This window comes from Leucopleurus acutus (assembly GCF_964270905.1).
Source record: "Leucopleurus acutus genome assembly, chromosome: 9".
Lineage (NCBI taxonomy): Eukaryota > Metazoa > Chordata > Mammalia > Artiodactyla > Delphinidae > Leucopleurus > Leucopleurus acutus.
This window is the reverse complement of record NC_139144.1, coordinates 97,647,377-97,661,514: the sequence shown is the minus strand read 5'-3', so window position 1 is coordinate 97,661,514 and position 14,138 is coordinate 97,647,377.

The following is a 14,138-nucleotide window of genomic DNA, read 5'->3' as shown; positions in this document are numbered from 1 at the left end:
AAAAACCCTTCAATGGCTTCATATTAACTAAGATACAGTCCAATCAAAACACTTAAAATGGCTTATAAGGCCCTCATCACATTTGGATCCACCCGGTGTGTCCAAGGCTCATCACATCTCCCCATCACTCTCTAGTTCTAACCACACTAAATACCCTCCAGCTATTCAGACACACTTCCCCTTCTCGTCTCTACAGGTGTTCCACAGAAAACAAATCCTGTCCCGATCTCACCATGTGTCTGCTGATTAAGCTTACTGTCTAGCAGGTTTTCAATATCTGTTGAGTGAATGAATGTGCAACAGGGTGTTCATGAAAATCACCAACTAGTGTTCTTTCCCAAGAAGACACATGATGTTTGTCTCTATTCCAGGAGCATTTCAAGACCATGATGTACGCTTTCCTGAACTATTCATTTCACAGTTTTGATAAGTTTTAGTCATATACGAGACCAGGTGATGTCAGAGGATTTCTATCCATCTGTTAGTCTCTTTGGTATGTTCTTTGCCAAACTGCCTCAATATCATCATCGATTTTCCGCTATTTTTTCCCTGTAGTTGGGAGAAACAGCCAGCTGTCTAGTGGACATCTTCAGGCTCCCAAGTTTCATGTGTCCTGCTATGCCTAGTTTCTTGGTGGCTCTTCCTTCTTCATTAATTTACTCTCTTCTGTTGTCTACCTTCCAAGGCCAACTGGAGCTCTCTAATGAGTATTGACTGACCTTACTGCCAATCTTCAACAACTGCATTTATTGGAAATCTTTCCTATCTCCTCTTAAGATCACTCTCTGATTTACCTAGTCCCTAAACCAATGTCCCCACCCAATGTCACAACCTCACCTAATATATGTACTTAACAGGCCAGTAAGTAATCAAATACTGCCCTAGATATTGACTATTCTTGCTGACAAAAGTAACACACCCTTCTTTCAAGACTAATTCACGCCTATGTTCTTTACTCCTTCAAAGATTTTGGACCCCTACTTGGCTTCCATTTTGAAACAGATTTCTTTCATTGATCCACATAATTGGAGTCAGTCTTCCAAGTGTGGTAGAGAAGGGGTGGAGGTTATCCTTAACTTTTCAGACACCTAGCTACAGATACACAAAAACAATTCCACATCTAATTCGAGAGAGTTACAGAAATGTTACTTATTTGGATTCTTGTGATTTAAATGCTGTAAAGAGAAGCGTTTCTTTGATAGGAAAGCTTGAGCAGTTTATTTCCAATGTTCTAGTGTCATGTTAGGTGGTTGGTTTCATAGGTGCTCATTATATTAGAAATAAATAGAATAAATAAATGAGTAAATTAAAAACAAGGTATGCATTGACCAGTGATGACAGTGTCAGAAGCCAAGGATTATGTTAATGCAAATATGTGCACCGAGGGCCATCAGAGAGTTAGTCCTGTTCATCTGCACTATATAGGGACTCATATATAATTAGTTAAGAAATACGTACGTGGAGGTACTAAAAATTTCTTTGCATGAGCTGCCTAAATTTGGACATCATAGGCACTTTCACAGATTGCCAAAATTATTTAGTATAATTTGAGAACGGAGATAGAGCTGAAAGGGTAGGAGGGAGGGCAAAATGATCAAATGTACAGTATAAGAACAAGTCAAGTGGTTGGGAAGAGGCCCCAGAGACATAGAGAGAACACCCCGCTCCGCTTCTCAACAATACAGCAGGCTCTGCCTGTGCCTAGTCCTCTCATCTGGGAAGTGTCTGATGTAAACAGAATCCAAGAACCTGGAAAGATGATAAGCTCATTCCTCACCCTTTGTCAAGGTTAACAGAGACAGGAGAGGAAACTCCAACTTTTTTTTTAAATAGTTTCTCCTTTTCTTGCTATCTGTGTAGCCTTGGAACCAAACTGTTACAAAGCAAACAATAACAACCCTTAGTTAAGGCTTTTGACATTTAATCGCAGGATGATTGGCACTATAAGCTTATTTATTGATGACGAACTTAATCAAAACTTAGAGCAGACTTAAATCTCAGGTCCTCATAGGGAAACTTTCAGATAAACGATAAAAGGGCAAAGATCTGACTTATCAGAAGTGTTTGAGTGACCTTTGGATAAAACCCAGTGGATCTCTGGTACTGGATAAAGAAGGGCCTTTGGGGCTTCCCTGGTGGCGCAGTGGTTGAGAGTCTGCCTGCCGATGCAGGGGACACGGGTTCGTGCCCTGGTCCGGGAAGATCCCACATGCCGCGGAGCAGCTGGGCCCGTGAGCCATGGCTGCTGAGCCTGCGCATCCGGAGCCTGTGCTCCGCAACGGGAAAGGCCACAACAGTGAGAGGCCCGTGTACTGCAAAAAAAAAAGGGCCTTTGATGGGGTGGGGAGGAGAGAATATGCTCAGGTATAGCCGGTGATGGTGTTAATGCCCTCCAGCCAAAGACCATCAGGAACACACCTGTAGTTGAACAAGTTGGACGTATTACTTATCGCAGCTGGGGGAAATGCACACCACAGGGAACTGTGGGAGTCTCAGTAAAAGAGCGTTAGAAAGAACCTGTTATAGGATTTGGGCTTGGGTAGGTAGTTTAAGGGAGGGTCTAAGGAAGCAAGGCTTTGTTCTGGATCGGATGCTCTCAGGAAGCAGTGGCACTTCTGAGCGAGTTTCTCAATAAATCTCATCTCTAAGGAGGGCTGACTAAAGTGAGCTTAAAGCTGGAATTGGCTTTTTTAAAAAAAGCAGCAGTTACTCACTTTGGACAAGAGAGAGATGTGTCTGGTATTTTGTGGTTGCCCAGAGATCTTGTTTCCATCTAACTTTATTTAGCATAGTCTCAGAGTGACCTTGTCTGATGTCAACGTTCTGTGAAATTTTTATGTCCGACAGGGCAAACATGGCCATGTTCTAGCTGTGAGTGTCAGACAACTTCCTGGGTGTCAGGGGCTGCTTTTTTTTTTTCTTTCCTAATGCAAAAGAATAGAGAAAGAGCCTTTGTTTCTCTTACAGAAAATTCAAAACTGTACTTCTCTTGACTGAGCATAAGGGATAAGTTAGAAAAAAATTAATATCACAATTAATATCACAAGAGATATCCTGGGAAAGGACGGTTCCCTAATGATCCCCTAGACTTGGTGGAAGTCTTGGTTGTAAACCAAAATGAAGCTGGGACCGTGCTCAATACTCAAGGGGCACTCACTTATTGTCTGAAACACGCCCACTCCTTAAATGTAGGTTCTGGGCCATGCCTAGGAGGAATAGGAAGCAGTCATGAGAGTAGCAGTTTGCTTTTACATAGGAGGGATAACAACAAACCTTTACAATTCACGTAATTTCATTTGCTAACTGCTATAATTGGTGCACACAGAAGGAATTGAAATTTAAAACGGAAACTGGAAGATGCATTTCCCCAGTGCTCAGACTTCCCTTGCTAAACTTAGAATCTCTGTTGGGATAGGAGATTAAGGTAGTAAAGGTCCATGGCCTCACCCGGATTTTCAACATTTTTTTAGCACTAAACTAGATGAAGCCACTAGAGAAACACTTCTCCAAGTTAAATTAAAAACCTTCTTTTTTTTTTTTTTTGCGGTACGCGGGCCTCTCACTGTTGTGGCCTCTCCTGTTGCTGAGCACAGGCTCTGACACGCAGGCTCAGCGGCCACGGCTCATGGGCCCAGCCGCTCCGCGGCATGTGGGATCTTCCCGGACCGGGGCACGAACCCGTGTCCCCTGCATCGGCAGGCGGACTCTCAACCACTGCACCACCAGGGAAGCCCAACCTTCTTGTTTTATCTGCCCTCTTTTAAGAAACATTCGTAACATGTTTCTTAAACATTCATAAAACCAGTATAAAATTTTGCTTTCTGAAAGATACATTTCCCACATTTGGGCACCCTCTTCTAGTCTAGCCATCAAGTCACCTAAAAATTCATTAAATAAACATGTATTGAACACAGACTGCAATGCTAGTTACTGTTACAGGGTCTGGAAATACAAGGTAAACATAATAAAGCCCCTTCCCGTGTTCCAGTTAGAACATAAAAATGAACAAATAAACATATATCAGGTATGTTAAGTCCTGTGAAGTATCATAAAACAAAGGATGGGGAAGAGAGTGTTCTGGGATAGAGGAGTAGACAATGGGTAGTGAGGTCCAGGAAAGCCTCTCTGATAAGGCGACATTTGAGCAAATTCTTAAAGGAAATGATGGAGCAAAGCCTGCAGATAATTCACGGCAAAGAGAGGTAAAATTATATTTGGCATATTGAGAGCAGCAAGACAGACATGAGTTTCATCCCTAGAATAGTCAATAGCTACTTTCTCAGATGTAAGTCTTGACCACAGATTTCTGACCTTAACATTCTATTAGAGGCCATTAACCTAATGCACACTTGTAACTTTTGAATGTCTGTCCTCAAAGTCAAGTCACATTTCACAATAAATTTTGCAGCTGCTCCCCTCTGAAATTTCTCTGACTAAAAAGAAAGAGGGGCTCATCTCAGTAGTTGTTATGGCCTCTACCAAAGGGACTGAATGGAGACATGACTCTATACTTTTCTATACTAATTTCTGGGCCCCTGTCAATGACCCGATGGATCCAGCAAGTAGAATTTGGAACCAAATTCATACGGAGAAAATTGATCTGGAAACAATTGACAAAATTTGCATAGCAATGAAAATTTTAGTCGTATATGTTGATGCCCATCACGACAAATGTGTAGAGAGTAGCGGGAACCTTAGACTCAGTTACTCCTGGCTTGTCATTCTATATCCACCCTTCCCCCTTTCCCCCACCTGCCCAAGAAGCTGAACGATGTCCATTCGACCTCAGTTTAAATTAAAAGACACTTTGGATCACAAGTCTCAATATATAACGGGAAGACTTAAGAAGGAAGGCCTTCATGTCACAGGAACTTCAGAATAAATTCTGAAATAACATTTGCAGGAAAAAGAATTATGTTGCTGGTCTTTATAAGAGTAGGAACTTTGACACACTCTTCCTCTGTAGGAATTTTGTTATGGAGATATTTGGCCTTCCATGATTCCCAATCCCCATACAACAGCCCCTCTGGCATCTTGATAGTTGCAACCCTTGTGGGATTGTGTATGAAGATGTATAAACCACACTGGTGTAGGTGCAATTATAGGAACTTGGATCTGTTGTGTGCCTACCCGTTGGGTCTGATATTTCAGAGCTGGAGGAAGAATATCCACGCAGCCTTGGGCTAAGTCAGCTCCACTGGTTCCCAGATGGCTGAAATCTTCGGTACAAAACCAAAGTTTATGTCTGACCTGGAAATGGGAGGAGTTTAGAAATGTAAGAAGCCCCCTCCCTCAATCATCAATGGAGGGAGAGAGTTTCAGCCTGGATATCTCTGGAGTGGCAGTGATTTTCTCCAAGACATCTTCTGTGGTTGGAATATTACTGGCTCCTACCATATATATTCCATATACTTATAACCCAAAAAAAACCCCACATTAATTTCACAAATGCACCAAAGGAGAAGATGAAAACTTTTATAACTCTGAATTAGGGCTGGCCACCTGTCAAGATGGCCAGCAAACTCCAGCTTATTGCTTTAAATAAATATGCAGGCAGGAACTTGCCCCTGGAAACAGACCATGCTATAATTTGAATAAAGGTTATCATACATGTACTACAGAATGAAAAATGTGGATGAGTCTTCCCTAAATACTCGCAAGTTGATGACTTTGCTCTTTACTCCCACTACAACACAATTTTAATGAATACACTTGAGCATTTTAATGTTAGGAGATATAATTATAACAGTACTTACATTAGCCTGGGTCCTCCAAGAGGCAGAAGCCTGATGAGGTCAGGTGTACAAGAGGTTTATTAAGGGAAACACTTGTGAGAGGAGATGGAGAGAGACCCAGAGGAGGCTGGAAGAGCCATCAGACTGCGATGTAGTTTTAACCTTCGTGAGGAGAGAGTGAAAGAGGGAATGGTTTGCATTGTGGGTCTCAGAAGGTTTTGACAAGGCCTCTGGAGAGTCCGCGAGCCAAAGTCACAAACCAAAAAAGTCCCATGTCTCCTTAGTGCCCCCACCATACTTAATCACTGGCCAGCAGACGCTCCTGGGCCACGTGGCTTTGGCGCCAAGGATTCTAGAGCACAGCAGCTGGGTCCGTCCGTCAGCTGCATACCCACTCCCTGCAGTTGGGAGACCTGAGCCGAGAATTTTCATAGCCACAAAAACACTCCTTCTTGAAACAGCTGTAGACACCTGTTCTGGATCATCTTAGTGACTTAATTAACCTCGCCAGTGACTCATACCAGTACAGGCACATAGGTGGATTCATCCATCTCCATTCCTAAATTAGAGTGTGGCTAATCCTTTCCAGATTCCTGAGGCCCTTTAGGGAAAGACTATATGGGACCACATTAAGTTTAACTCGTAACTAAAAATAATTGAAGAAGGAGGCCAGTGACTATTAATGCTAGCCCACAGTTGGAAAGCATGCGTATAAAGTAACCCCTGCATTTGGCGTAGTGAGAAACCGGAATTACTGCAGAGATTTTCCTCTATTTGACAAAACTGGACTGATGTAACACTAGTAACAATGAAAACTCTGATCTGTGTACGATAGACAATTATTACATTGTTTATAACCCAAAAGGAGCCCATCGTTGCAGTGCAAAGGGCGTGGATTAGCACGCTTGGCTTGAGCTAATTCGTATCTACCCTTGGAACTGGAAATGGCTTCATTGCCCCCTGAATCTTGTAGGGGAGAGGTAGATTATCTGAACAGAACTGCGATTTGGTTAGAAAGAACAAGAGAGGTGAGGTAGAAAATAAGATGTTGAGGAGGTAACCTCAGTGTTTCTTACATGGCATTTCTTAAAAACCTTCCTACAAATTGGAGACTACAATCCAAGCTCCTTAGTATACCAGCCAAAGTCCCTTAAAATCTGGCCCAAATGCCTCGTAGAGCTAGCACTATATATACAAGTCCTGTTAACAAGCTTCACTCACAATGAACATTTTTTCTCAAACCAAGCTTTTCACACACATATCTTCATGCTGCAGACTATGACATAGCCTCACTTTGTAATGTCTGCCACCCTCATCTGCCCACAAAGATCATACATATTTCTCCAAGGCTAAGTTTTAGTGTTACCTCTGTAAGTTCTTCTCTGATATCTTGATTAGAAATCATTGCTTCTTCCTTTCTGTTCCCTTGCACTTAATTTGCAGCCAATTCAGCTTCTACATAAATCCATCTGATACTATAGTTGTTTCGTGTCTCCTCTCCTCTCTCGACTTACTGACCACAGTATCACCGTCATCTCCCAGAGTGCCTCACAGAATATGTGCCCCGTGAGAATATGCTGACTTTCATGGACTAGTTTCTGTGTTCTCCTGGGTGGGAGGAAAGGCCTGGGGGTTCACACCTTCACATGAGCAATGATCCTTAGTCACATCCATGCTGGTCACCATCTTTCATTTCCCAATTTTTTTAAATGGACCCTTATGCTGTGCCTTATGTTGCTTTGTCTCCACTCTTCAGCCAACCCTTGCTCCCAAATGGCAGGTGCGTTACTGATGGTGGGTCTGCTTCTGCTCTCTGACCCTGGAAAAATCACCTTTGTTTGAAATCCCTTCTTCTGTTAGATCAACACTGAAATAGGCTCAGGAGTCCTTTTAGAACAATATGGTAAAGTAAATATGGTATTTTACCGTGAAGACTGAGATTGATGCAGGTAGAAACCGGTTAAAACCTAAGAGCACAAACTCTCAGAAGAGATCTTGAGCTCAGCGCTGACACGGGACTCGCTTGACCCTCCCTCAGGGCTCGTTTCCCACTTTGCTTCTCAAAGGTCAGTTGTTTGCTGGTATGAGACCAAGAACTCAACTAACTTCGCCTCACACTGGGCTTCCATCCTGAAGTATTCGGAAATTCTGATCTGTTGTATCCAAACTGTCCTCCTTGTATAGGTTTCGCCATGCTCCTTCCTCCTGCAACATGACTGCATTTGGTTCTCTGCCAATCAGGTTTGCACTAATCCTCCAAAGACTTATTTACTCACCAATTCAATAGACATTTCTTGAACATTCACTATATACTTATTTATTCAACATACATTTATATATTTATTAAGATACTACATTCCAGAAATGAACCAAAATCAATGGTGGGCAAAAAGGAGACAGACTCCACACTCATACCATGAGAGCCTATGAGAGAGAACAACATTAATCAGATGAGCATACAAATAACTGTAAAATTACAACCTGGGTAAGAACAGAGGTTTATCAGAAGGACGATTTAGTACAGTTCTGGAGGTTAGGACAGTCTTTCCTAAGGAAGTGATGACTGAGCTAAGATATGAAAAAAGAGTCATTTTCTAGGAGAAGGAAATTGCACTTTGGTAGGAGGGAGTTTTGTACATCGAGCAACCTTAAAGAAAACCCCTGGAGGGGAGTTTGGCCAAGACGGTGGAGTAGGAAGACCCTGAGCTCACCTCCTCTCACGGCCACACCAAAATTACACTATTTACAAGGATAGTAGAGCAAGGACTGATGAGAAAAACCAGAATCTACCAGAAAAGATCGTCTACAGCTAAAGATGTAAAGAAGGAACCACAACAAAAGGGGTAGTCGGGACAGAATCATGGTACAATCAAGACCCATACTCCCCTGTAGGTGACCCACAAACAGGAGAATGAGGAAAATTGCAGGGGTTCTCCCCAAGGAGCGAGGGGTCTGGGCCTCACATTGGGACTCCCCAGCCTTAGGGGTTCTGCACTGGGAAGACAAGCCCCAGAATGTTTGGCTTTGAAGGCTAGCACGGCTTACTTTCGCAATAGTCAAAGGGCTGTAAGAAATATAGACTTCACTCTTAAAGGGCACACACAAAATCTTACCCACTCCGGGACCCAAGGCAAAAGCAGTAATAGGAAACGAGCCAGGGTCAGACCTGCTTACTCATCTTGGAGAGCCTCCAAAAGAGGCAGACGGCAGCTGGGACCCATTCTGGGGACACAGATGCTGGCAGCAGCCATTTTGGGGTGCTCATCCCATGGTGAAGCACTGGTGTTGGCAAGTGTGATTTGGGGATCTGTCCTCTAGCTTATTAGAACTGGGACCTGACCCCACCGACCAGCCAGCCAGGCCCAGTCCTGAGACACCCCAGACCAAGTAGCTAGCTGGGTAGAAACACAGCCCCAGCAGACAGCAGGCCAGCTACCATAGGACCCCTTGAACCCCCAGTCACCCCAGGACACGCCACTGCCCACCAGAGGGGCCAGAACCCAGCCCCACCTGCCAGTAGGCCAGCACTAGCCCTGGTACCACCAAGGTCCTGCAGCCCCACACAATGGAGTATTACTCAGCCACAGAAAAGAATAAAATCTTGTCACTTTCGACAACATGGACGGACCTAGAGGGTATTATGCTAACTGAAATAAATCAGACAAGGCAAATACTTTATGATTTCACTTATATGTGGAATCTAAAAAACAAAACAAATGAACACACAAAACTAAACAGAGGGCTTCCCTGGTGGCGCAGTAGTTGAGAGTCTGCCTGCCCATGCAGGGGACACGGGTTCGTGCCCCGGTCCGGGAAGATCCCATATGACGCGGAGCGGCTGGGCCCGTGAGCCATGGCCGCTGAGCCTGCATGCTCCGCAGGCTGTGCTCCGCAACGGGAGAGGCCACAACAGTGAGAGGCCCACACGCCGCAAAAAAAAAACAAACAAACAAAAAACCTAAACAGAAACAGAGTCATAGGCACAGAGAACGAACAGGCGGCGGTTGCCGAGGGGGTGGGGGTGGGGGTGAAGAGGTGAGGGAGATTAAGAGGTACAAACTTTTAGTTACAAACTAAATCAGTCACAGGTATGAAATGTGCAGTGTGAGGAATATAGTCAATAACTATGTAGTATCTTTGTACGGTGGTAGACAACAACTAGACTTATCAAGGGGATCATTTTTAAACGTACAGAAATATCAACTCACTGTGTTATGTAACAGAAAACTAATACAGTGTTGTAGCTCAATGATACTTCAAAACCAAACTCCTAGGAAAAGAGATTATATTTGTGGTTACCAGAGGCTGGGTATGGGAGGAGGGTGAATTGGAGGAAGGTCGTCAAAAGGTACAAACTTCCAGTTATAAGACAAATAAGTTCTAGAGATGTAAGGTACAACGTGATAAAGATAATTTACATGCTGTACCTGATATACAAAAGCTGTTCAGAGAGTAAATCCTAACTGTTCTCATCACAAAGAAAACTTTTTTCTATTTCTTTAACCTTGCATCTATATGAGATGATGGACGTTCACTAAACTTATTGTGATAATCATTTCCTTATGTATGTTAAGTCAGATCATTATGCTGTACACCCTAAACTTATATAGTGCTGTACATCAATTATAACTCAATAAAACCAAAAGAAAAAATAAAGAAAGAAAAAGAAAAGTTATATTTAAAAAAAGAAGGACTTCCCTGGTAGCTCAGTGGTTAAGAATCCACCTGCCAATGCAGGGGACACGGGTTTGAGCCCTGGTCCGGGAAGATCCCATATGCCACGGAGCAACTAAGCCTGTGCGCCACAACTACTGAGCCTACACTGTAGACCCTGCGAGCCACAACTACTGAGCCCGCATGCCACAACTACTGAAGCCCGTGTGCCTAGAGCCTGTGCTCTGCAATAAGAGAAGCCAACGCAATGAGAAGCCCACACACCGCAATGAGGAGTAGCTCCTGCTCGCCACAACTAGAGAAAGCCTGCACACAGCAACAAAGACCCAACACAGCCAAAAATAAATAAATAAAATAATTAATATTTATTTTAAAAAAAGAACTACAGTAGATGAAAAGTATTCTCCATTCCCAAACACCCTGGAATCACTTATCAGAGGTAACTATGGTTATCAAGTTCTTCTCACACACACACACACACACACACACACACACACAGAAGCTGTGTGTCTCTATAAAATCTTTTTCTATATTAAACAAGATAATATTACACACACTAACCAACACATTTTAAACATTAAACTTTTAAACATTTCCATACTAGTACCTGCAGAGTTACTTCATTCCTTTTAACAGTTGAAAAGTGTTCCACTGTATGATGTAGCTTAATTTAACCACTAACTTACTGTTAAAATTTACTGATTAGGTAATTTTGAGTTGTCTTTGGCTTAAAGAACAGAAATTTACTTTCTCATGTTCTGGAGACTGGAAGTTCAAGATCTAGGTGCCAGCAGGGGTCAGTTTCCCTGAGGCCTCTCTCAGTGGCTTAGGGATGTCTCCTTCTCACTGTGTCCTCATATGGCTTGTCCTCTCTGTGAGGGCATCCCTAGTGTCTCTTCCTCTTCTCACAGGGACACCAGTCTTATTAGATTAGGGCCCCACCTCACTGGCCTCATTTTAACTCAATCACAATTCAGCCCGTAACAAAAAGCATTTCACAACATATTAAAATAAGTATCAGCACTTCATTCCTGATTGCCCCCACTCTCAAACAAACAAAAAAAAAACTGCTTTAAAATCCTGAAAGTATATTTTCGTAAAGATCCAAAGAAAAATAGAATAATAATTAGCATTATGTTAGTTTAACACCAAAGAGGGAAAATGAAGAGTCAGTCAACACTACCCAGTGTACACTTAAGGGGAGGCAGGGGTGGAGCCTGGACTTGGGAAGGGAATGAAGTGGAAGAAGCAGAAGCTGGATTGCAACTTCATTCTTGGCAAAGGTGAGGGTGAGCTGCAGGAAATAAATGACATGTTCTATACAGATACGCAAGAAATGAAGTTTACCAAAGTATATTTTTACCCAGAAGTCAAAAAGAGATTTAAAAAATGAAAATACATAAAAGGGAACTCGACAGCAAGATCCTGGAGGAGGTGCTACCTATTTTACAAAGAGAACGGGCTCGAGATCTGGTGAAGGCACTGGCCTTGATAAGCCCCGAGACAGAAGAGAATATGAGTGAAGTGTCCACAGCATGTTAAAATCAACGAGGATGTAAGATTAACTGCTACTTTTAATTCATGCTTATAAAAAGACTGTCATGAACCTTTAAAAAAATAGATACATCCGGTAACTTTATGAACAGTACGATGATTTACATGTATAACCAGCGTTAGCCCCAAACGGGGGTGGGGGGATTATAAAATAGGGATCTAAAGCCCCCTTCTCCATAATCACTCTCAAGTACGCACGCGTGTCCCCACCCCTACCTGTTACTCTCTCCCCCTAAAACAAAACAAAACAAAAACTCCATAAAAGTTAAAACAACGCATCTGCACACAGCTGTGCAAAATCAGATTCGCGGCAAATTTAGAACTCTTTAACCTTGATTTTGACCTTCCCACCAATTTTAGGTAGAAATCGAAGCAGCAGCCACTCTATAGCTTTAGCTGGAATGGACGTGTCTGGTGTTGTAACGGGCACATTTCCTTCCCAGCAAGCACATCACTGGGCGGCATTTCTGCCTACACTCCTAGACTCAGTTCTCTTGCGGGAGCTCCGTGGACCGCCGAGAATCCCGCCTGGCACGGGGTGCAAGGCCGGTCGCTGGCCACCAGGGGGCAGCCCCTCAACTCAGGAGCCGCCCTGAGGCGGCGACACGACAGCCTGGATTCTCCGGCGCCGCACCCCCGGACCGGGGGGGAGGGGACCCAGTTCCACGCGGGGCCCAAGCAGAGCCTCGGCCGTGGGTTACGTTGCTGTTGGGGGATTCTTCGCCCCGAGTCTGCCTTACTGGAGACTTGGCGTGTGCTTTCCTCACCAACTGTGACAGCAACTTTGCGGAGCTCCCTCTCGCTCCGACGCGACCCTCGGATAGCCCGGGGTGGTAGCCGGTTTCGGCCCGGACAACCGAGGGCCCAGAGGCCCCACCTCCCGGGGGAGCGGGGCGGGCTGCGAACCCCGCAGGAGCCCGGCCCCGCCCCTGGCACGGCGGGGAGGAGCCTCCCGGGCACCGCCCCGCAGCTCCTGCCGCGCCGGGACCGCCTGCCGAACCTCGGCTCCGGCCTCCACGCTCTGGCCTGCACCGCGCACCCGGGCCGCCCCAGCGTGAGTTTGCCGATCCGAGCGGGTCCGTAGGGTGGGCCGGGGGCCGAGCACCTGGGGACACGGGTACGCCCCAAGGTGTCAGTTACAGATCCGAGAAGGTTCCCGGCAATCGGGGTGTCTGTCTTCTTAGGTTCACGTTCTTGTTTCGTTTCGCCCTTCTTTCCCTATTTGCTGTTTGTTTCAAGACACTTTTCTCTCGCCTCTTTGAATTTGTGAGTCAAGAATTTGACAAAAGATGTGTGATTGTGTGTGGGTGTGATTCTGGGTGCGCGCGCGCGGGCATGTAGTTATGGAGAGCTGTGGTCAAAGTTCTGAGAACATATCTCCTGGGTTTTTTGGTGCTTTTCCTGTAAAACTAGGGAGGCCCGGATTCGTGAAAGACCTCCCTTGTCCTGTCAGAGGTGGTTGGCTCGACCTCAGGCTTCCTGATCTCTCGCTGCCTTTTCCTACCCCAAATCCGCAAGCTGAGCTCACTCACCCACGGGCTCCATACTCCAGCTGGGAACTGGTGCTTTTTTGTGAATTCACTTTACTGGGGGCAATATTAAGAGGTGGTAGATGGGAACGGCAGTTTAAAACCAAAAAAAAAAAGGAGCTGGAACTTTACAAGGAATACAGGGCATGCTCAGGGAGCCAAGCGTACCAGAGATTTGGTGGAGAAAGTGAAGGGAAGAAGTCTAAGAAACTGTGGAGAGCCCGTACCCTGGAGGCTTAAAATCCAGGGGGAGCCACTCAGTTTTTACCTGGGGGAGTGGATGAACCTGAGGGATCTGATTAGGAAGACGTGTGAGTAGGATGGCTTGAGGGAGATTGTTGGTGGGAATGTATCCTGGAGACAGAAACCAGATTGGCTTCATCTAAATATGAATGTAAACTGAAGGGACTGATATTTGAGAGATACGTGAAAGAAGATGAACAAAATGAGGTGGCTGACGGTGTACGGAAGCAGGAGGGAGGAAGGACAGAGGCAGATGTAGTGGAAGGGAAGGGTTTGGTGTCTGTCAGTTTAGATTGTTCCCCAAAGCAAAACCTGATAGAAGGACCTGAGTGCAGGTGGTTTATCTGGGAAGGGAGCCCAGTACTGCACAGTGAAGACATGGGGAGGAAGAGACCAGGAAGGA